This window comes from Mercenaria mercenaria, chromosome 17 (genome assembly GCF_021730395.1).
Source record: "Mercenaria mercenaria strain notata chromosome 17, MADL_Memer_1, whole genome shotgun sequence".
Taxonomy (NCBI): Eukaryota; Metazoa; Mollusca; class Bivalvia; order Venerida; family Veneridae; genus Mercenaria; species Mercenaria mercenaria.
The window spans coordinates 61315525-61339956 of NC_069377.1; the positions used below are offsets into that span (position 1 = coordinate 61315525).

General features: G+C 34.5%; 1 long non-coding RNA gene across 1 annotated transcript; it reads right to left on the minus strand.

Annotated features, from left to right (window-relative positions):
* Nucleotides 1–339: 339 nt before the first annotated feature.
* On the minus strand, nucleotides 340–2824 carry LOC128550271 (uncharacterized). The gene is made up of 4 exons (XR_008368188.1): nucleotides 2655–2824; nucleotides 2040–2340; nucleotides 1314–1450; nucleotides 340–590 (listed from the first exon to the last, which is right to left on the minus strand). It is a non-coding gene; the product is annotated as an uncharacterized LOC128550271 (long non-coding RNA).
* Between the last annotated feature and the right edge of the window lie 21608 nt (nucleotides 2825–24432).

A 24432-nucleotide genomic window follows, 5' to 3' on the forward strand; every position in this document is an offset into this window, starting at 1 on the left:
AAATGCGGGATTAATTGTCTACAGTGTCTATATTGCATTCATACTCATCATAAGTGATTATATAATAATATAACAGTGAAAGTTGAAGTTAAAATTTTCCAGATTTTGCTATTATGTAAAATAAAAAAATGTTTTCTTTCTTATTTGGTTATCTACCGGTATTCTAAAATGTGTATCTACTTAAAGTATATGCAATATAAACTAAATGCCCACAGGAAACATGTCGAGCCCACCAGCGGTCAAAAGGACTGGGAGTTCAACACAACACTGTCTAGCTGAGGTGGCAAACATTTAAGCCCGTTTATGCGTTGCAAAGTTACAGCCCGGACAATCTCTAAAATGACCTTTGACACCTTAGTGACACAAGAGAAATATAGCTATTCAAATACATTTTCTTTTTTACATCAAATCATCATTGTTAACAATATCCTCTGGAAGACTGAAGTACATGTACTTTGCCGAGTTTTAGTATCTGTTGCTTGTGACTCTGTGGACGGACCGTCTGGTGAGGTAACCAGAGTCAATGATTGGGACTAGATTAAATCATGCTGTGGAAGATATAGTTGACAGGAAGGTAGTAAGGAATAAATCTGAAATTGAATATATTAACATTTACTAAATAAATAAGCACCAAATATATACAAAAATAATTAACAAAAATTGATTTTCTATTAATGAACCGCACCACGATAAAACGAACATAATGCGTTAGCGACCAGCATGGATCCAGACCAGCCTGCACAGTCTGGTCAGGATCCATGCTGTTCAACAGTTTCTTTAATTGCAATAGACTTTGAAAGCAAACAGCATGGATCCTGACCAGACTTTTTGTCAATTTTTGTTAATTTTGTCAATATACAACAGTTGTAGACTTAAAAACCAACTATACTGAAACGACATTAAATTGTTTTAATTGCTATCCTTTCTTAACAAAATTAGTATACAAAATTGATTTGTTTCAGATCTTTATCATTCTCTTGAGTCAGCCTTATATTTAAATTGCACTTAATTCTATTTCTATATTTTAAATTTACCTTTACATGATAATCTGTCTTATCAGTTTATAATATCAGACAGAAAAGTTTAACACTGTTGTTTCAGGTTCAGGTTACTGCTTATTCCTGTGACATGTCTTTAAATAATTAATTATCAAGTAAGTACTATGACTGAGTCAAATTACATCGGTGACTTGTACAGAACTCTGAGTACTTTTTATAAGATTTAAATGTTGTTGAAGTCAGGGTGAGTATAAAAGCTTTTCTTTGTATAGTCAAACTATAATGAAATGTAATAATATAATACATGCTTCATACCTTTAGTACTTTAAACCATCACACCACAATATCAGCTCTGCAAGCCACAATATAAGTAGTCCACATGACAATCTCAGCTGTCCACACCACAATATCAGCTGTCCACACCACAATCTAAGCTGTCAAACGTTCTTTACCTGAAATAAAGTTTTATCTACATACCTAAAACCTAACACCCTTCTTATCTAAAACAATCTATCCTATAATTTATTCAGATTGAAAAAAAAATGTCCCTGTATAAGTTAGCACATGTGGACTTAAAAACCAACTGTACTGAAACTGACATTGTGTACATATTTAATGAAATTATAAGTTATCCTTTCTTAACATAATAAGTATGGAATATTAATTTGTTTTAGATCTTTGGCATTTTATTTGGTTAGCCATATATTTCATTTTCAGTTAATAATTCTACTCTTGAAATGTACAGTACTAAATTTTGAAATTTACCTTTAAAAGATAGTTTTGTCGTATGAGAGACATCAGACAGGAATGTTTAACACTGTTGTTTCTGGAGTAAGTTAAAGCTAATTCCTGTGTTATGTTTTTAAATATTCAATTTTCAAATAATCATTACAACTGAGTTAATTGATATCGGTGACTTTCACAGAACTCAGAGTACTTTGCAGAAGATTTAAGTGTTGCTAAATTCAGGGTAAGTATAAAAGCTCTCCTTTGTATAGTCAAACTATAATGAAATGTAATAATATAATACATGCTTTATACCTTTGCTACTTTAAACCATCACACCACAATATCACATGTGCACACCACAATATGTTGTCAACACCACAATATCATTATTCCACACCACAATTTTAGCTGTCCACAGCACAATCTCAGCTGTCCAAGTCACAATCTCAGCTTTTCAAATCACAATTTCAGATGTCAACACCACAATCTCAGCTGTCCACACCAATCTCAGCTGTCCACACCACAATCTCAGCTGTCCAAGTCACAATCTCAGCTGTCCAAAACACAATCTCAGCTGTCCACACCACAATCTCAGCTGTCCAAGGTACTTTACCTGAAATATAGTTTTATCTTCATATCTAAAACTTAAGACCCTTATTACCTAAAACTACCTATCCACCATATTTAAGTTAGTAAAATGGCAGTTTAAAAGGAGGTCAAACGCAAATAGAACTGATATCACATGTATTTTTTATTCTCTTATGTTAACTGTTGAGTATAACAGTAACAATCAGTTTAAAAATAAAAATAAAATCTTGTTTTACAAAGGAGGCAGTCATTTATAAATTCTCTAAAATAGTTTGAATTTACATATCCTTTCAAATGTATAAATCATTTGCCTTAAATATTGAAATGTTATTTTCTTACGTATTTATCCAATAGAGCATTATTTATCCAATGCTGTCAATCATTCAATGTGCCAACAGTGAACACACAGCTTCTGAAATAAACAAAGTAATTAATAAAATTAAAACGTAATTTATCATATGAAACACTCCATTGTGTATCTATCTGATGTACCTCCTTTCGGAGACTCTAGTCGTTAGACTCATGTGCCCTCCTACCGGTTGTGTATCCAGCCCTTAGTTCCGGGATGTACCGGGGCATCTCCTTGGTATCTCAAAAAAAAAAATCGTTCAATCTTTACTATGTTGCCAAATGCAACTCTATTTTTATCCTAATGACACATACATTATTTTAATGTATAACTTATAACAAAATAAAATCAGGAAAACTGCCCAGCATGTCTCATTTTTTTAAACATAAGAAAAAACATAATACTACAGTAGCCAAATATTACATCCGAAATAAATTTTATCCGAAAGTAAAGGTACTCAAGGAAAAACTGCAATACCCTTTTCTAGTACCATAAAACAATTTTCAGTTAAAACATTATGTTAAAATCATCCAACAAACAGATCATAATATGCTCCAGTTTGTATCATCAAACAAAATCAAAATGATTCTATTATTCTATTGTTGTTGTAGTTGTTCTATTTTCTAGATGTCTTGAAACAAAATATAACGAGTTGTTGTTGTTGTCGTCTGTCAAACTAACATTTTCATTATTTTGCAAACCAAAAACAAACCATAAATAATTGACCATTCCCACTTACCAACTGCCATTAACAGTATATTTAGCTTCCATGCGCCACTGGTTCACCAATGAAACCCACATAAATATGCACAGTTTGAAGATTCGTGTAAACACAAGTTATGAATAGAGAATGACAGAACAGAACTACACACCTTTAAAATCAATGATTTCAAATGGTTTCGCTAAAAAATCCGGGTTAAATTCAATCTTTGATATCGTAAGTTTGGACTGAACATGTGTTTATACGTTGGCAAATAGTACTTAACAGAATATTCTGAAAAATAAAACTTACCTTTCCGACTGCTAGTGCCGGAACACATCGATTTTGTTAACCGGTGCATACGTAAACAGTTTAGTGCGCGACACATACCGATTATGCGGAAGCGCCTATTTCCTATCGCTATACCTCTCATGTTTTTCTGTATTTCATAACTTAAATTTCCATGTAAATTTTATAAAATTCGGTTCAGTAATAAGAAAGTTGGTATTTTATAAACTTCAGTAATTCATGTTTTTATCCCAAAAACCACTAAAACGGGCCTCAAATTGTCAGTTTCAATCCGCGCCAAAGTAGTCACATTTTCCGGCTATATCGTGATTCCCGTGGAAATACAAATAGTCAGAGTATACGCATTAGTCGTGAGTCCCATGAAATTTAGTATTTGGCGGAACATTACCTTACAAATAGACTGGTCTAGATATGCCTAGCGCACACCACATTTTGACATTAGACGAATCTACGTCAAATTGATTTTTCTTGTTAGAAATTTATGCTCGATCGAGGTAAGAAATTTATTTGTTACATTTTTGTATGATTTTTGAATTACGATTTATTTAGTAAATGTTTGTTCATTCTACAGAATTTGGCACAGATTTACTTTTCGGCATGTGATTTTGGCTAGTTTCGGTATGTCAGAGTAATTTATTAATTTTTTCAGACTTTTGTAAATTATTTCGAAAGAGGAATCTAAAAATGTTTCATTTTTATAAGCTGTAAGATTTGTACTGAAATTTGTGTAATATGATAATTGCAAAGTACTTTTTTTCAAAAACATATGTCAAACATTTCGTTGTTAATTATGGAACGCCGATACTGCATTGCATTGTAATGTTGAATCTATGTGGCAAGTCTAGTACCATGTATGTAATATGTGTTTGTAACTTGAAATTATTGTGTGCCAATCTATAAACATACAATGTCCGTTTTGTTGCATGGCATTTGATGCTATATCGATACCAGCAATTGTATAACGTTTGATTTGCATTGAATTTTGTTAATTTGTAGTTGTAAATAATAGCTACAGTTTATCATTTCCGTATCTATAATTTTTCATCATAAACTTTTCATGTCTTTTCCGTACTTTTACTTTAGACTTTTAAGTAATAAATTTTAGTAATAATGGAAGTGTTCAGTGACGTATTTTAATCACGTGACGTATGAACTTAGTTGCACTCATATTTTGTATAAGTAGCACGTATTATTTATGGGAGCCTACGGAGGTATGGTGTACCCAAAGGAGCAGTTTTATGCCCTGACTTATTTGTTTTGCTATGTTGCTTGCCATATATATTTTAGCTTCTTCCACCAGACGACTTTTACCTGGTGATGATGTCACGACCCGGAAGTACAATACCCGAGGTTCATTTGTCTTCACTCGCCTGGATGTGATTTTCCCAGCGCAGAGCTTTCGTCCCATAATTGTGCCGTAAACCGCAAAGACGATAACTTTTGTGATCCACTGAAGTCAGCTCAGGGATCCAATCACCTACCATCATAGGGAGCCATATCGGAGTCAAAGTATTCACGGTTTAAAGGGACTTTACTTGAAGATATGTTGTATTTTTGTGCTACTTAAAGGGAATTCCTATAGTTTTTTATGCGCATCTTTCTGCGCAGCCGACACTTTCAATGGAAAACTGAACTGAAGTCAACATTTGTTGAAACATGTTACAGACAATCTTAAATATGAGGAATTTTGAATGAAATAACATTTTTGATAAGTTATATCAGTAATCAAATGTTGATACTGGTTTATGTTGTATTGACAAGTATCATGCCTAACAGGTATCTTGCTATTTTTGTGGTTGTGTTTTCACATCGCATTTTAGTACAAAGACAGTGTTGTTCATATAATGTAAGATAATTGACTTAGTACTGATAAGACAATATCACCTTTCAGATTATTTAGTATTCAATTATAGAAAGAATTAAGAATTTTTAAAACTTTTTTTTAACTTTTAGCAGACATACATGTAATCAATTTGGCCAGGTTCCCGCCATTTTCGTCCAAACAGGTGTTGTATTCTAGCGGTCTTAACATCAAATTTAGCCTGGTGACCCATACATTTTTAGCCATTTTTATGCTCACAATACAATTATCTATACACAAGAAGAAAAAGAAAAAAATCTATGAAAGAGGTTTTTCAAAATTTAAAAAAAAATATTCTTCACTATGGGTATTTTTCATTGAAAAAAGTTCACAAAAGTAAATATGAAACAAATTTTTTTTCATTTGTACCCATTATTGTAAGGATAGAGTATTACAAATATGCCTATGATATCAAATAAGTATATAATAAAATCTGTAAAAAGAAAAAACCGTATTGTGCTGCCTGGATGTATATTTTGGTTGGTATTTATAAAAAAGCAGAAAATTATGAAAATGTTGAAAAATCGCTGGCAGTTTCAGCAACAGTGGGTGTGCTCAAAACATTTTTTCACAAAAACAAGCTTGGTGACCTATTGTTTTTATTTGTTCATTGTTTTCAGCACAAATTTTCCTATCATATATGTGAATTTAAAAAAATTCTATGAAAGGAAAAAAACTATAGGAATTCTCTTTAAAGTTCGAAATTAACGGAAACAACTGTGCCACGTCACGTTAAAACGGAACTGTAAGTGTTAGAACTTTATATCTAGAGATACTGAGCTCAGATTTTCTTTCTTATAATCAGATTTTTTTTTCATTTATCATTTTTTCATTGTAAATTATCATTTCTGTAAATAAATTTTTAAAGATTGTAATGGGTGTTGATTTTGTTCTGATAGTTATTGTCCCCGGTACGTCCATCCTGTCACAAATGGTGTCAGAAGTGGGATTGGTCGTCCGGACACGGTAGCTATTCGAACATTATTAACACTCGTTAAACTGCATCAATAATTTGTAAAGATTCCTTTTATTTTGTTTAATTGTTGTTTCACATGTAATAGTTTTATTCATATTTCAGAGTGACGACTTACCTCGGACAAGATAAGACAGATCCATAGCTTCAGCTAACCAGACAGATTTTTGAAACATTATTGCATTATTTTAGTTGATAAGATTAAAGGGAGACAATTGTTCCCGATTGCTCTTGCGAAATGTTTTCAAGATGCAGTCTTTTGCTCTTTACTGCTCTCTTGTGAAACTACTTTGAATTTAGAATAGAAAAAGTGGAAACTCCACAGGTCGTTCAACACAACAAAAACGAAAATGTTGCATGTTCGGTTTGATTGAGCCTGTTCATAGACGGTAGTTAAAATGCATGTTAGAAGTCATATAGCTACATAAAAAACAACTGGCTCGATTTCGATGTTTTATGTTTTACTGAAAGACATATAGATGAAAATGTAAGCAATGACAGTATCAGTCTAGATTTTCATTCAACAATTTACCGTAAAGATGTTTCATGTCACTCCGGAGGTTTACTTATGTATATATCAGACAGTCTTATTTCGAAACGTATACATGAACTTGAGAACATATTGAAAGATTCGCTATGGGTAGAGTTAAAAACTAAACATACGAAATATCTCATTTGTAATTTGTACAGACAACCTCAAGCATCTATAGATTTCTGGATAAAACTGAACAATTCCTTAGAAAAAGCTCTTGATATATGTGATAGATTAATGTTAGTAGGAGATATAAATGAGGACCAACTGAACTTAAACAACCACAGATTTAAAGATATTCTTCTAATTAATGATTTACATAACATAATTAAAGAACCGACAAGAATTTCAAATCATTCATCGATCCTTATTGATCCTATTGCTATTTCTAATACTATTGAAGTTTACAATTCCGGTGTCTTTTTAACTCCGGCAGAAATAAGTAACCATTTTGGAACTTATGCATATATAAAATACCCTAATAATATACCTATAGCGTATAAACGAGAGGTTTGGAACTATAATCGCGGTAATTTTGATGAACTTAATAATTTGATTCAAAATACAGACTGGTCATTTTTCAATTCAAATTCGATAGATGTGGCATGTGAATCTTTTACAAACGTTTTTATCGAATTAGCTAAACAATGTATTCCGACATCTCTTGTTACAATAAGACCACACGATAGACCATGGTATGACTCCGAAATTCGCAGAGCTTCAAGGAAACGTGACCGTTTAAAGAAAAAAGCCCTGTAGACTAATAGTGTATCTGATTGGAATTCTTTTAAGCGCATTAGAAACAAGGTAAACAATTTAAAGCATCATGCTAAGGAACGTTTTTATAACAATTTGGAATTTTCTTTGGAGGAAACAAAATCGACCAGTCCGAAATTTTATTGGAAAACAGTAAAAACGCTTATTAAAAACAATAGTGGTGCAAGCAACAATAATATACCAACATTAGTTGTCGAAAATAATGGAGATGATATTTACTATACCACTGATAACGAAAAGGCAAACTGTTTTAATGAGTATTTTTCCTCTGTGTCAAGAGTTGATGATTCTAATGCACATTTACCTAACTTTATGTTAAAAATAAATTCTACCTTACATATATCTCCTATAACTGAAAGTGAAATTGCTGACATTATATCTTCATTATTAACTAATAAAGCTATAGGTCCTGACCATATAAGTCATAGGTTACTTAAAGAAACACGTTTAACAGTTGCAAAACCTCTTAGTATCATATTTAACAGATCTGTTCATGAAGGTGTTTATCCCAGTGCTTGGAAACTTGCTAAAGTAATGCCCCTTTTCAAAAAAGGAATAAAAAATAATCCATCGAATTACAGACCTATTTCCTTAATAAGTTGTGTCGGAAAAGGCATGGAAAGAGTAATTTTTAAACATATCTATAACCATTTGTACTCCAATAATTTGATCTATTCCTTACAGTCTGGCTTTTTACCTGGTCATTCAACTGTCTTTCGGCTAGTAGATATGTATCACCAACTATGTGAATCTTTTGACGGGAGAAAATCAACTTGCATTGTTTTCTGTGATATATTTAAAGCAATTGATAGAGTTTGGCACCGCGGTCTTCTTTTTAAACTTAAGCAATACGGCCTAGATGATACACTACTTAGTTGGTTTGAGAGTTATCTTTTGAATCGCAAACAGTCTGTCTTTGTTGGTAGCGAAATCTCGAGGATACTCCCACTAAATGCTGGCGTTCCACAGGGCTTTGGCCTTGGACCTCTACTTTTTTTAATCTATGTAAAGGACATAGCTGAAAATCTTTTAAGCATTACCCGTTTGTTTGCAGATGACAGCTCCTTAGCTGTAACTTCTTATGATGTGAATTACATAGAATCTGTATTAAATAGTGATCTAACCATAATTAGCCAGTGGTCCAAACAGTGGTTAGTTGATTTTAATCCTAACAAAACTGAAGTAACGTTTTTTTCTAATCTACAAGTAAAGCCATCTCTTTATTTTAATGGTATTTTACTAGATTATGTTGATTTTCATAAACATTTAGGTTTAACTTTATCGTTCGATCTTAAATGGCACGAGCATATTAGCCACATAGAAAAGTCTGCATCGAAAGTTTTGAGTTCTATGAGAGCACTAAAATTCAAGTTAAAAAGATCTACTCTAAATCAAATTTATATTTCATATATGAGACCTATATTAGAGTATGCATCTATCGTTTGGGATGGATGCACTGTACAACAAAAACAATCCTTAGAAAAATTACAATATGAAGCGGCGCGTATAGTTACAGGATTAACCAGGTCTGTCTCAATACAAAATTTAGTTCAAGAAATAGGATGGGTCTTCTTAGAGGACAAGCGGAATATTCAAAAGCTTATTACAGTTTATAAAGCTAAAAATAGTCTACTCCCTGAATTCTTGTCAAATATTTTTCCTCCTGTTGTAGCAGAGATATCTAATTACCCTTTGAGAAACAATGATAACTATGTAACAATAGCTCGAAGAACTCAGATTTATAGTAACTCATTTATACCGTCATCTACCGATCTAGGAATTCACTTGATATAGGTATTAGAAATTCTGAATCTCTTAATATATTTAAATCAAGGCTAAAAGATTTGTTCAAAGCACCAACAATCCCCAAACACTTTTTGATTGGTAAAAGACTGCCCTCAATATTACATGCAAGGTTAAGAAACCGATGCAGTAATCTGAATAACGATTTTTACAGAAACCATTTAAGAGATAATCCCAGTTGTGACTGTGGGTATCCCATCGAGAATGCTGAACATTATTTCTTTCAGTGTATGAAATTTAGAGAACAAAGAATCGACCTATTTCATGAAACCAGAATTTTTCATCCTTTAAATGACACACTGCTATTTTTTGGATCTGACATGTGCTCAGACGAAAGCAGTTCAATAATTACTTTGGCGGTGCATAAATTTATCATAAATTCTAATCGTTTTCAGTGAGAATAGCTGTGACTTGTAATTTCTACCAGTACCTAACATTTGATATTGATTATTAATCAAACCTCAACTTATCGCAAACGAATACAGCTACTACTGCCCTTGCCTAGCTTCTGGGAAACAAATTCATGAGAAAAAATTAGCAATATTAACATCATATATAACATTAAACTAGCTACATTTTTCTTTTTTAGTTTCAGTCATACTTTGGTCTTTTCTTCATTCAATCTTTTGTAATGCATGTTATAATTGTTTATCTCGTAAAAGTAATTAATTTTATGTGATAGTTAATTTTCAAGGGAAGGGCCGTTTACTAATGTTGGCAGAACTTGTGGCCGACCCTATTGCTATAATTCAATTGATTGTTAAAATCCATATGTTGCTGTAATGATATAAATACATGTATTATAAGCAATAAAATATGTTTAAACTAGCTAACCAGCTTTAGTGGTCACGGACTGATAGACAGTTGCATACGACACTTGGATTCTGGAGTGACTTCGTTCCTTTTATTTTTCTTTTGGGTTTATTTTGTGTCACTCTATGATTAAGCTAGTGTAGTCTAGTATTCCCTCACGATTGTTTAATTAATGTCTCAGGTTGTTATAGGAGCTGTTGTACTGTAGTGTTGTATGGTGTTAATTTAGTGTAATCATTTAAACATGACTAGTTTAGCAGAGTTAACGAAGGTAGGACAGGAGTTAGGTTATGAAGGAGAGGAGTTACGTATCTTTATTAAGGAAGAGCAGGCTAGGGAACGTGAGGAAAGACATAGTAGATTAGAGGCAGAGATAGATAGATTAGAAGCAGAGAAGGAAAGATTAGAGTTAGAAGCTAGGTTGCAGAAAGAAAAGATATAATATGAACGACAAAGTAGTTTAGAGACCGAGAAGGAAAGATTAGCGTTAGAAGCTAGGTTGCAGAAAGAAAAGATAGAATATGAACGACAAAGTAGTTTAGAGACAGAGAAGGAAAGATTAGAGTTAGAAGCTAGGTTGCAGAAGGAAAAGATAGAGTATGAACGTAAGTTAGAATTAGATAAGTTAGAATATGAACGTAAGTTAGAACAGGATAAGTTAATAATGGAAAAGGAGAAGTTAATGTCAGCTAGGAAGTTAGAAACAGAGAAGGAGGAAGCAGAAAGTAGGAAGTTAGAAACAGAGCATAAGTGTAAGAGAGACTTAGAAATGATGAGCAAGAAAAAGGTAAAGGTTAATATGTCTCCCTTTGATGAGAAAATTGATTCCATGGATGCGTACTTGAATGTGTACGAAACGTACGCTGTTGCGCAGGATTGGGACAAAGAGATATGGTCACTCAACTTACCGTTCCTTCTGAAAGGTACGGCAAGAGAAGTTTTTGATAGGCTTCGGTTAGAAGATCGGAAGGACTATGATAAACTGAAAGCCGCTTTGCTACGTGAGTTCGAACTTACTGACGATGGCTATAAGAAAAGTTTAGAACTGAAAGGCCTCGTAATAATGAGACCTTTGTAATGTTTTAGCCAGAATAAGTAGATATTTAGATGGTTGGCTTAGCTTGAGTAAGGTAGAGAAAACTTACGAAGGATTGTTAGATTTTATACTTAGGGATCAATTCTTAGATGTATTTAACAGAGAACGGTATCAGAATTTGAGTAGTAAGAGGTTAGTGAAAGCTAGGGATGTAGCAGAAGATGCAGATTTGTTTGCAAAGACTCGTGGAGGTCCCAAATATGCCGTGAATCGAACCAATCAGGACCGAAGCCATAAACAATATGAAATACCTCAGAGACAGTATCCTAGTAGTCGTAATGTAGGTACTAGTAATAGAGGCAGTAGTAATGGTGTAAATAGAGGTAGAGGTTATCAACCCTTTGGTGTACTGAAGTATACTAATTGTGGTCGTATAGAGCATAGCTCATATTACTGTAGGAGCGGAAAGTACGGTAGTAGTGCTAATGCAGCAGCAGAGGTAGAGGTAGAGCAGGAGCAGGAAAGTAGCAAAGGGGAGAATAGAAATAGTAAGGAAAATAGAAATAGAGGTAGAGGCCGTGCCCGATCTAGGAGTAGAGGTAGAGGAAGAAATAGAGATAGAGACAGGTGTAAGTCAAGTAGGTCAGAGAGTGGAAATAGTATTATAGAACTCAGTGATGTTGAGGAGTTAGGTATGCTTAGTGTAAGTACATGTCCTACAAAACCCGGTACTTGTAATGGTAGGGATGTTATCGCTATGCGAGATACAGGTTGTACATGTGTGATAGTGAAACGGGACTTAATAGAAGCAAGTCAGTTTGTAGAGAAAATCCGTAGATGTAAGTACATAGATGGGAGTGAACATAGGCTAGATGTTGCTAGAGTAAGTATTGATTGTCCGTATTTCAAGGGTACAGTAGAGGCGTTGGTTGTAGATAATCCTACCAATGACGTTATAATTGGTAATGTAGAGGGAGCCGTAGAACCTCAGTTTAGTAGTTTAGCGTCAGCAGTAGAAACTAGGGCGCAAGCCAAAGTTAAGAAGCAAGTAAAGCTTAAAGTTCCGTCTCAGATTTTAGATATATCTAGAGAATTCTTAGAAAAGCAACAGAAAGATAGTACTTCAGATTTGTGTAGAAAGAAGGCTGAGGAAGATACGATTAAGTAGTGAAGAGGTAAGGGTTCAGTTAGGTTTGAGATTAGGAATAATTTGTTATATAGAGAGTATACCGCCCAGAATTAAGACAAAAGTAGACAGTTGATTGTACCTAAATGTCTTAGAGAAACTGTGCTGAAAGTTGCACATGATTCGTTACTGTCGGGTCATTTAGGAGTAAGGAAAACTAATGATAGGGTATTAGGTGAATTTTACTGGCCAGGAGTAATGGCAGAGGTTAGGAGGTACTGTCAGTCATGTAGTATATGTCACCGGACTATAGCTATGGGTAGAGTAAGCAAAGTTCCGTTAGGAAAAATGCCTTTGATTGATACTCCGTTTAAGAGAGTTGCTGTCGACATTGTTGGTCCGATCGAACCTATGACTGATAGGAAAAACAGATATATTTTGACTATGGTTGATTATGCTACTAGATATCCGGAAGCCATAGCACTACCTAGTATTGAAACTGAGAGAGTAGCAGAGGCATTAGTAGATATGTATAGTAGGTTAGGAGTGCCAGAGTAAATGCTTACCGACTGTGGATCGCAGTTTACGTCAGACCTTATGGCAGAAGTTAGTAGATTATTGTCATTAAGGCAGTTAACTACAACACCGTATCACCCTATGTGTAGCGGCTTAGTAGAGAAGTAGTTTAACGGTAGTTTGAAGCAAATGTTGAAGCGTATGTGAAGTGAGAGACCTAGAGATTGGGATAATTCTTTGAATGCTATAATGTTTGCTTACCGTGAAGTTCCGCAAGAAATTTTGGGATTTTCTTCCTTTGAGTTACTTTACGGCAGAACAATACGTGGACCGATAACTGTGCTAAGAGAGTTATGGGCTGGTAAGACGGAGAATGATGAGGTTAAAACCACTTACCAGTATGTTATGGATTTGCAAGAAAAGTTGGAGGATACGTGTAAGATAGCTCAGCAACAGTTAGCGAAAAGTAATGCTAGATACAAGAAGTATTACAATAGGAGGGCTAGAGATAGGAGGTATAAGGCAGGTAGTAAGGTACTTGTATTGTTACCTACGAAACAAAATAAATTGTTGTTATATTGGAAGGGTCCTTACATAGTTGTAGAGGTAGCAAATAGACTAGATTACAGAATAGATGTAGACGGGAAGTTGAAAACTTTTCATGCAAACATGCTAAAACAGTACTGTGAAAGGAAAGATGATAGTAAGTCTATACCAGATAAGGGTATATTAAGTATGGTAGGAGCAGCTATTGTAGAGGAGGATCAGAGAGATTATGACAGGTTAGATCCGAATGAAAGTAGTGATGAGTTTTCGAGTAGAGTAGAAAAGGATATAGTTTTATGTCCTATAAAGCAGAGTACAGAAACGTACAAAGATGTAGAGGTAAATCCAGAGTTACCAGTAGAATGTAAGCAGGAAGTAGTAGATTTGTTAGAAAATTTCTCAGACGTACTGACAGATATTCCTGGGAACACCAACTTAATTGAACATAATATTCAGTTGTCAACTACAGATCCGATAAGAGTTAAGGGTTATCCTATTCCTTTTCATTCGCAACCAGTAGTGAAAGAGGAAGTAGATAAAATGTTGGAGTTGGGAGTAATCAAACCATCAAATGCTCCATTTTCCTCCCCTATTGTCCTCATAAGGAAAAAAGATAACAGGTTCTGTATAGGTTTTCGCCAGGTCAACAAACTGACGGTTTTCGATGCTGAACCTATGCCAAACATGGAGGAGATGTTTTCAAAACTGTCTAAGTATAGATATGTTTTTAAACTAGACTTGAGCAAAGGTTACTGGCAGGTTCCTTTTATCTGAAAAGGCAAAACTCATGACTGCTTTTGAAACCCCGAAAGGTTTGTTTCAATTCCGTAAGATGCCCTTTGGATTAGTTAACGCACCTGCAACGTTTTGCAGACTGATGCGGAAGGTTTTGAAGGACCTTGGGCACTCGGATAGCTTCATTGATGATATCCTGGTGTATACAATCACATGGCAAGAACATGTAATAGCTCTTACTGAGTTGTTAACCAGACAAAGAGAGGCTAAGTTAACAGCAAAACCGACTAAGTGTTTTATAGGTTTTCAGAACTTAGAATGTTAAGGGCATCTGATAGGAGATGTCCAGACCCTTGACCCAGTTCCAAATAAGGTACAGGCCATACAGAATGCCGAGAGACCGAAAACCAAGAAGGCAATACGTTCATTCTTGGGTGTAGCCGGATTTTACAGAAAGTTTATCCCAAATTTTGCCGCCATTGCAGTTCCACTGACAGATTTGACGAAAAAGGGTCTGCCAAATCTTGTAGAGTGGGATGAAAGTCATGAAAAAGCCCATCTCACATCTCGTTACTTTTTACCGGGTTCCGGGTTTATAGTAGGTTATTTTGATAAAATACCTGAAGTCATGACCTTCAGTACCTTAAAGCACCAACATGTCTCGTTGATATTAAAACTTATACGAAAAAGATCACATTAACACAAAGAAGATATTTTCAGTTTTCAATATCAAATGTCAGTCTACTTTATGAGACAAATCGAAGGTGGTCTAAGTACACGATTGCAAATCCTACAAAATCTTTTGGCTTGATAATGTCAAATGAAAAGTACTGTTTCCGTTCTTGGTTTCGCGGTAAAACTGCTTTCTGAAGATGAAAGGGCATTGTCTCAAATTAATTTCCGGTGACATATCATGTTATATATATACAATATTAGGTTTAATAAACTGTTATTTTTTACGTTTTATTGGACACCTGCTTATATAAAAAAGTATTTATTAACTTATCTGTTAATTTCATAGATTTTAACACTGCTAACAACTCTAAATATTCACGTGCATAAAGAGCATTTTCATTAAATTGATAAGCCAATTTATTTAATACATTACAAGAAACTCTATGAGAAAATTATTTGAAAGCATTTGCAACCAAACAAACAAACGACAGACTTGCTTTGATTGAGTCTGCATACAGGTATTGAAAAATGCAGCACCCTCACGCCCCATATTACCGGCTTAAGCGGATTCTAATACATAAATATTGAATGGACTCCATGATCTAAAGTGACCAGAAAATATAAAAACACTGAATCTAAGTGCGGGGAGACTTTTTACGGCCGCCACACGACACTTAACCCTTATCATGCTGGACACGATCACCAAGAAGGCAATACGTTCATTCTTGGGTGTAGTCGGATTTTACAGAAAGTTTATCCCAAATTTTGCCGCCATTGCAGTTCCACTGACAGATTTGACGAAAAAGGGTCAGCCAAATCTTGTAGAGTGGGGTGAAAGTCAAGAAAAGGCTTTCTAGACTTTGAAGGCTAGCTTAATGGGTCCAACTATTTTGAAGTTACCAGAGTTAGATCAGACTTTTATATTGAGAGTAGATGCTTCAGATATGGGTTTGGGCTCAGTATTGCTTCAGGAAAGTGATGAGAGAAATTATCTGTAGCGTATGCTAGTAGGAAATTGCTACCTAGGGGGCAAAATTACTCAGTGATAGAGAAGGAGTGTTTAGCGATAGTATGGGCAGTAGCTAAGTTTCACCGGTATTTATTCGGAAAAGACTTTGTCTTAGAGACAGATTATCAGTCGCTCACTTATTTGAATAAAGCGAAACTTAGCAATTCCATGTTGATGAGATGGGCATTGGCATTGCAGCCATATAGGATCAGTATTAGAGCAATTCCTGATAGAGAAAATGTAGGTGCAGATTATTTGAGTAGAGTGTAGTCAGGTGGCTATATTATATGGTGTACAGACAGTGACAGTGTATTTTTTGTTTTTATAGTATGTCATTTTGTTTCATCTAAGAAAATTACAAATTTTCTTTTTAAGGGTGGACGTGTGTCACAAACTGACATACGGGCCTCATTGTATCTGTAGATTAAATGCAGGTATTGCATCATCTTTTTGTAAATTTTTTAGTTATTGAGGTAAATGTCAGATTTGTCGCATAAAATACCTCTCATGTTTTTCTGTATTTCATAACTTAAATTTCCATGTAAATTTTATTAAATTCGGTTCAGTAATAAGAAAGTTGGTATTTTATAAACTTCAGTAATTCATGTTTTTATCCCCAAAACCACTATAACGGGCCTCAAATTGTCAATTTCAATCCGCGTCAAAGTAATCAGATTTCCCGGCTATATCGTGATTCCCGTGGAAATACAAATGGGCAGAGTACACGCATTAGTCATGAGTCCCATGAAATTTAGTATTTGGCGGGACATTACCTTACAAATAGACTGGTCTAGATATGCCTAGCGCACACCACATTTTGACATTAGACGAATCTACGTCAAATTGAATCCGCCCGCTTAGCTCAGTAGGTAGAGCGTCGGTCTACGGATCGCGGGGTCGCGAGTTCGATCCTCGGGCGGGGCGAATGTTCTCCGTGACTATTTGATAAACGACATTGTGTCTGAAATCATTAGTCCTCCACCTCTGATTCATGTGGGGAAGTTGGCAGTTACTTGCAGAGAACAGGTTTGTACTGGTACAGAATCCAGGAACACTGGTTAGGTTAACTGTCCGCCGTTACATGACTGAAATACTGTTGAAAAACGTTAGAAATTTATGCTCGATCGAGGTAAGAAATTTATTTGTTAAATTTTTGTATGATTTTTGAATTACGATTTTTATTTAGTAAATTTTTGTTCATTCTACAGAATTTGGAACAGATTTACTTTCCGGCATGTGATTTTGGCTAGTTTCGGTATGTCAGGATAATTTATTAAATTTTTCAGACTTTTGTAAATTATTTCGAAAGAGGAATCTAAGAATGTTTCATTTTTATAAGCTGCAAGATTTGTACTGAAATTTGTGTAACATGATAATTGCAAAGTACTTTTTTTCAAAAACATATGTCAAACATTTCGTTGTTAATTATGGAATGCCGATACTGCATTGCATTGTAATGTTGAATCTATGTGGCAAGTCTAGTACCATGTATGTAATATGTGTTTGTAACTTGAAATTATTGTGTGCCAGTCTATATACATACAATGTCCGTTTTGTTGTATGGCATTTGATGCTATATCGATACCAGCTATTGTACAACGTTTGATTTGCATTGAATTTTGTTAATTTGTAGTTGTAAATAATAGCTGCAGTTTATCATTCCCGTATCTTTAATTTTTCATCATAAACTTTTCATATCTTTTCCATACTTTTACCTTAGACTTTTAAGTAATTAATTTTAGTAATAATGGAAGTGTTCAGTGACGTATTTTAATCACGTGACGTATGAACTTAGTTGCACTCATATTTTGTTTAAGTAGCACGTATTATTTATGGGAGCCTACGGAGGTATGGTGTACCCAAAGCAAAGGAGCAGTTTTATGCCCTGACTTATTTGTTTTGCTATGTTGCTTACCATATATATTTTAGCTTCTTCCACCAGACGACTTTTACCTGGTGATGATGTCACGACCCGGAAGTACAATACCCGAGGTTCATTTGTTTTCACTCGCCTGGATGTGATTTTCCTAGCGCAGAGCTTTCGTCCCATGGTTTTGCCGTAAACCGCAAAGACGATGACTTTTGTGATCCACTGAAGTCAGCTCAGGGATCCAATCACCTACCATCATAGGGAGCCAAATCGGAGTCAACGTATTCACGGTTAAAAGGGACTTTACTTGAAGATATGTTGTATTTTTGTGCTACTTAAAGTTCGGAATTAACGGAAACAACTGTGCCACGTCACGTTAAAACGGAACTGTCAGTGTTAGAACTTTATATCTAGAGATACTGAGCTCAGATTTTCTTTCTTATAATCAGATTTTTTTTTCATTTATCATTTATTCATTGTAAATTATCATTTCTGTAAATAAATTTGTAAAGACTGTAATGGGTGTTGATTTGCTCTGATAGTTATTGCCCCCGGTACGTCCATCCTGTCACAGTTGTACTACATTTGGTTACCTGCTTAATACAGGTTCAAGTGTATTCAAATTGCTACAGTTTTAATATTCAGGCTGATTATTAACACAAACTAGCTGCAACCTATTTTTTTCCGTTAAAACTTTTCGAAAGCTTTCTTTTCCTAACAATTCTTTCATTAGTGAATGGCAACATTTCAAGTTTTGCTTTTTGTTCAGATTTAATCAAAATTTTAAAGATTTAAAGTCAGTAGCTCATTTATAGTCATTTTATTTTAGCCCGCATGTAGCATAAATGTAGGATTTCAACTGAATTATTTTCTTCGAAGACGGTGCTGTTCGAATTATGTTTCAAATTTTCAGAAAATGAAAAGTATGTTAAATGAATTGCAAGCCTATCCACATATACGCTTTAGTCTGGGGTCTAGAGGGACGAATCGGAACTATACGTTTTTCATGCAGTCGCTTTCCCTTCTCTGATTATACGTCAATACCAAAATCAAAGGTAGGAACGTAAATGTCAATGGGCAGCCCTTTCCTTTACGGAGACATTTGCTAGCACCAAACAAATCACCATTATGTTTCAGTCATTTAGACGTAATCGACGCATAGCCGCATGTATAAACATCTATAATTAAGATTTGAATTTTATAAAGAAATATCGTAGCTTGTTACTTTTCGACCTCCTTTAAAGTGACTCATTTCAAACTGGGAAAACTTTGTCCATGAAACTGTTTTTATAGATTTCCAGATTGGTCAGATTATGATCATGGAAATACAAAACCATGGTCAGACGCTGTACACACGGCATATGCTGAATATGATATAATTGTTCCTTATTCAAAAATTATTCTTATGCCTGATTACGCTTTAGATGCCCAATATGCTTATAATAATTAGAGTAAATGCTCAAGAAACGATAACATTCTGCGTTTTGTTTATATCTTTATTCAGATTATTAACTGTAAGCTACGATTTTTCAATCTGTAAAGAGGATTTAGGTTGTGTAAAGAAGTTTTAGGCTATGGTTTTGCAATATGTAAAGGAGTTTTAGCAAAAAGAAATAAAGATAACATGGAGTTTATTGCTTTATATTTTCATTGTAATACTATGAAACAACTTTTGTGTTCAAGTGAATGAAATTACACATTTTTAATGGCTTGTAAGGTGGAGCTATCTGCAAAAAGAATTACACGGAAATTAAGTAACAAGATTCGGAAAAGCTTAAACAATATGCTAGAAATAACCAAACTAATATTTATGTGATATGCTCGGTCATAAATTATGTTTACTGCATGTTTGAAGCAAACTTAATTTTTCAAATCTTCAACGTATACAATAAAATCCGATATTTGCTTTCTCTTTATTTTTATTTTTTTGCTGGACTGATTTCCAGAATTGGACTTTTAGCAACTTTATATGATGGAAAATAATCACGTTTTCATGGCATTATCGGCGGTATAAAAATGTTGTGATGTAGATTATAATGAAACTGCTTAAAGTTGAAATTTCGTATGGTCAAATAGAATATAGGGAGGGGCGGTCAGTTAAATCTACCCAGATTTTCCCTGAAAATTTTTGAATAACCAGATAAAACAAAAAATGTTCTTCCCCTTTAATGACAATAAACTTCACAACAGATCCATATTCAGTAGTACATCTTATCATTGTCCCAAATCAGCTTTTTCATCTACTGTTTTCTTTTCTGAGAAAAATCAGTTTTTAGGATCGAAAGTTGGTGTAGCCAAACTATATGCTGAACCCCTTCCCCACCACTCGCATCCTCTCCCTTTGTTTCTACGCCTATGAACAATACATAAAATAATTACGCAACTGATATTTGTATATTAATTTCATCTTTAGAAAAAAATTAATGTCTCTAGTTTCAACACACTAAATGCCACCTATCTCACATCTCGTTACTTTGTACCGGGTTCCGGGTTTATAGTAGGTTATTTTAATAAAATACCTGAAGTCATGACCTTCAGTACCTTAAAGCACCAACATGTCTTGTTGATATTAAAACCTTATACGAAAAACATCACATTAACAAAAAGAAGATATTTTCAGTTTTCAATATCAAATGTCAGTCTACTTTATGAGACAAATCGTAGGTGGTTTAAGTACACGATTGCAAATCCTACAAAATCTTTTGGCTTGATAATGTCAAATGAAAAGTACTGTTTCCGTTCTTGGTTTCGCGATAAAACTGCTTTCTGAAGATGAAAGGGCATTGTCTCAAATTAATTTCCGGTGACATATCATGTTATATATATCCAATATTAGGTTTAATAAACTGTTATTTTTTACGTTTTATTGGACACCTGCTTATATAAAAAAAAAGTATTTATTAACTTATCTGTTAATTTCATAGTTTTTAACACTGCTAACAACTCTAAATATTCACGTGCATAAAGAGCATTTTCATTAAATTGATAAGCCAATTTATTTAATACATTACTAGAAACTCTATGAGAAAATTATTTGAAAGCATTTGCAACCAAACAAACAAACGACAGACTTGCTTTGATTGAGTCTGCATACAGGTATTGAAAAATGCAGCACCCTCACGCCCCATATTACCGGCTTAAGCGGATTCTAATACATAAATATTGAATGGACTCCATGATCTAAAGTGACCAGAAAATATAAAAACACTGAATCTAAGTGCGGGGAGACTTTTTACGGCCGCCACACGGCACTTAACCCTTATCATGCTGGACACGATTGATTCTGCCTTTGCGACTAGTGTAGATCTGACTGTTCGCCATTCAGTCAGTATTTTCAACAGCTAATGGAAATGTCCAAATTGGAAGAAGGTTAAGTTCATTATAGAAATTTAGCAAGGTAAGGGTTCAAGATTGCTGTTAGTCAGTAAAATAAGAATATCAGATCCTTTTGAAGCATAGAACACAACCAAGCAAAACAATTTCATACTTGGTTTGATGGAGTCTATTCATGAGAGGTAATGGAAAGTGCAACACCCCTCACACCACCTAGTACCGGTTTAAGCAGAATTATATTACGTAGTTATTGAATTGACTCCGTGAGCAAAATAGGACCAGGAAATATAGCAACACTGAATCTCAGTACGGCCACACAGTACTTAACATCTTATATAAAAAATGTGATAATGTGTATGTTCATACTGTATTTTTGTCGTTATTTTGATGGAAGTGGTGGGGGTTTGGTAGCGGTGTTGGTGTTGATGGTGATTGTATATTGTAGACGGCAAACTGATACAAATACACATAGACTGTTCTTATTTAGATCATCGTTCTCATAGTTCACCTTCACCATTACACCCTGCGCCCGCCCGCTTAGCTCAATAGGTAAGAGCGTTGGTCTACGGATCTCGGGGTCGCGAGTTCGATCCTCGGGCGGGGCGAATGTTCTCCGTGACTATTTGATAAACGACATTGTGTCTGATATCATTAGTACTCCACCTCTGATTCATGTGGGGAAGTTGTCAGTTACTTGCGGAGAACAGGTTTGTACTGGTACAGAATCCAGGAACACTGGTTTGGTTAACTGCCCGCCGTTAAATGACTGAAATACTGTTGAAAAACGGCGTTAAACCCAAAACAAACAAACAAAACCTTTACACCCTCACACTTTTCTTTTATTTAATCCACTTACACATAGATACACATTTTGTATTTCATTTATGTCTACGGAGAAACAAATTTCAGATTCCGTGTAATTATGTTCAAAGTGACAAAAGTACACTGTACCGCAGTTATGACTGCAGTAACACAATATCAAATGAGCAATGAATGGTTAACTTATTGCGAAGATATTTATGACATATTCAGTGAGATTTCAGCAATGATGTTTATTGAATTCTACACCGCTGTAATGAATATTTATTCATTTATTTATTGCAGGTTTAGTTATTGAATAAGCTTTGACTTTTCTTAGGCTTAACATAACTCAGACAAATTTTCCCTTTGAAGGCTATAAACCCGTCTATTATGAAGACTTTGTTGCTTATTTACGGTAACATTTACGATGCTTCTTGTCCATCAGGGAAGATCTTACATGTTATGTATTCTTTCCCAGTGGAGTGTGTACAAGCATGCTTGAGAGGAGTATAACGTTGTAAATAAAGTTCTGCAGAGCTGTATAAAATACTCTGACTGATATGCTTTAAAGCTTTTGACAGTTTTAAAAGCAGTTGTTACCCCCTGTAAAACACAAGTTTATTTAAGGCCAGACATAGCTATTGATTCTACTGAACATCTCTTTATATATATTACTACTATAAGATTCTTTCACTGGTGGTAGGGGCAGATGGGAAGATCCGGCTCTATGGTAACTGTTTTAGGCGGTAACGAGGCTCCGCCGAGTTACCACTTAAACAGTTACCCGAGAGCCGGATATTTCCGTCTACACCTTCCACCAGTGACTGAATCTTTTTCTTGCCATGTTCAGCAAATAATAGTAAAAATAAATTAAAACAAATGATTTTCTTATAGCACTTTTTTCTTACAGTAGCGTATTAACAAAGCGCGGGAACTTTACGTCCGTTAACACGAAGTACGTCATGACGTTACAAGACGAAAACAACGTAATAGTTCCGATTTTGTTTTATCATCTGCAGTGAAACGTTGTTTTTTTCTGTTAAATGAAGTTTTTTTTTTTAAACGAGAAATATGTTATAAGGAACAAAGAGAAACTATCAAGGTATTTGATTTTTATCCCGTTTTACGTAAAACATAATTATTACTACACATATTATACGTCATTTACTGCACGAGATTCATCTTACACCCCATGGTGTAAGATGGAGTCTTCCAGCTCCGGTGAAATTACCAGAAATCCCAGTCTGGTATGAAAGAAAAATGATTCAAGGTTGTTGATTTAAAAGGTTCAGTTTCTTTATCAAGGTAGCGTTTCAAACAACACAGAAATACACTTTATCATGGTAGCCTTTAAAACAACTCAAAAATACATTTGATATAGGTATATCCTCACAAGAAGAGGCAAAATTTCTCATTTGCACGAGATGTCCATGCGCTGTTATATGTTACTAATACTGAGGCTAACAATAAGTTCTGCCAAAACAAGGCACCAAAACAGCAGTTAAATGTCACCGATCGTGTTAAAAACAGGGACAAATATGCAACAGGGAAAGCCATGTTCCAAAAAACCGCAGCCTTCCCAGCACACGGGCGTGCACACTAGCAGCGCACGCACTCACATAAAAGAAGCAAACACACGAGGACAAAACGAACAAATAAAGGAACACAGTGGGACATCGCCTTGGAACGGTCAGTGGCAAAAACACCACTGGGGAGCTAAAACCGGTTTATGGTGCATCTACTCACTCTAACCCCCACCATGTTCCAAAGTGAACCATTATCTTATCTATTTACCTGGATAGGAAGTCTGTCATTCTGTAAAGTAAATACTTCTCATGTTTTCCACAATTCGAAAATAGGGTCGTGCTTTTCACTTTAAAGTGGTTTAAACCATATAGTATGGTACCGTAGTTTAACAACTATCCCATATATAAAACGAAAAATGGTTAAATGACAAAGCCATTAATAACTTAAAAACTGCCTTGCGGAAGAAACAATATTTCTACAAAACGTTTCACTATCATATCAAAATTTTCTAAATTAGCAGAAATGTTTCACTGAAAACAAATCAAAACAATCTAATACATAATCCTCTTGTGGGTTCATATTCAAGTAATCTAATTTTAGTAATGTAAAAGGAGTGTTTGTAATACAAATGTTGTAATATATATTATAAAAATAATCAAGAAATTTGTATCAGTGTTCATACAAGCTATGCGTTTTTGTGTTACTATTGTAAATTTGTTCAGGCTGCAAATGAGAAAATTAGATTATTTTAACTAATGTCATCATGAAGATAATGTTACATATCCAATGTTGAATTGTTGATTTTAATCCCGAAAACTCCATTTAT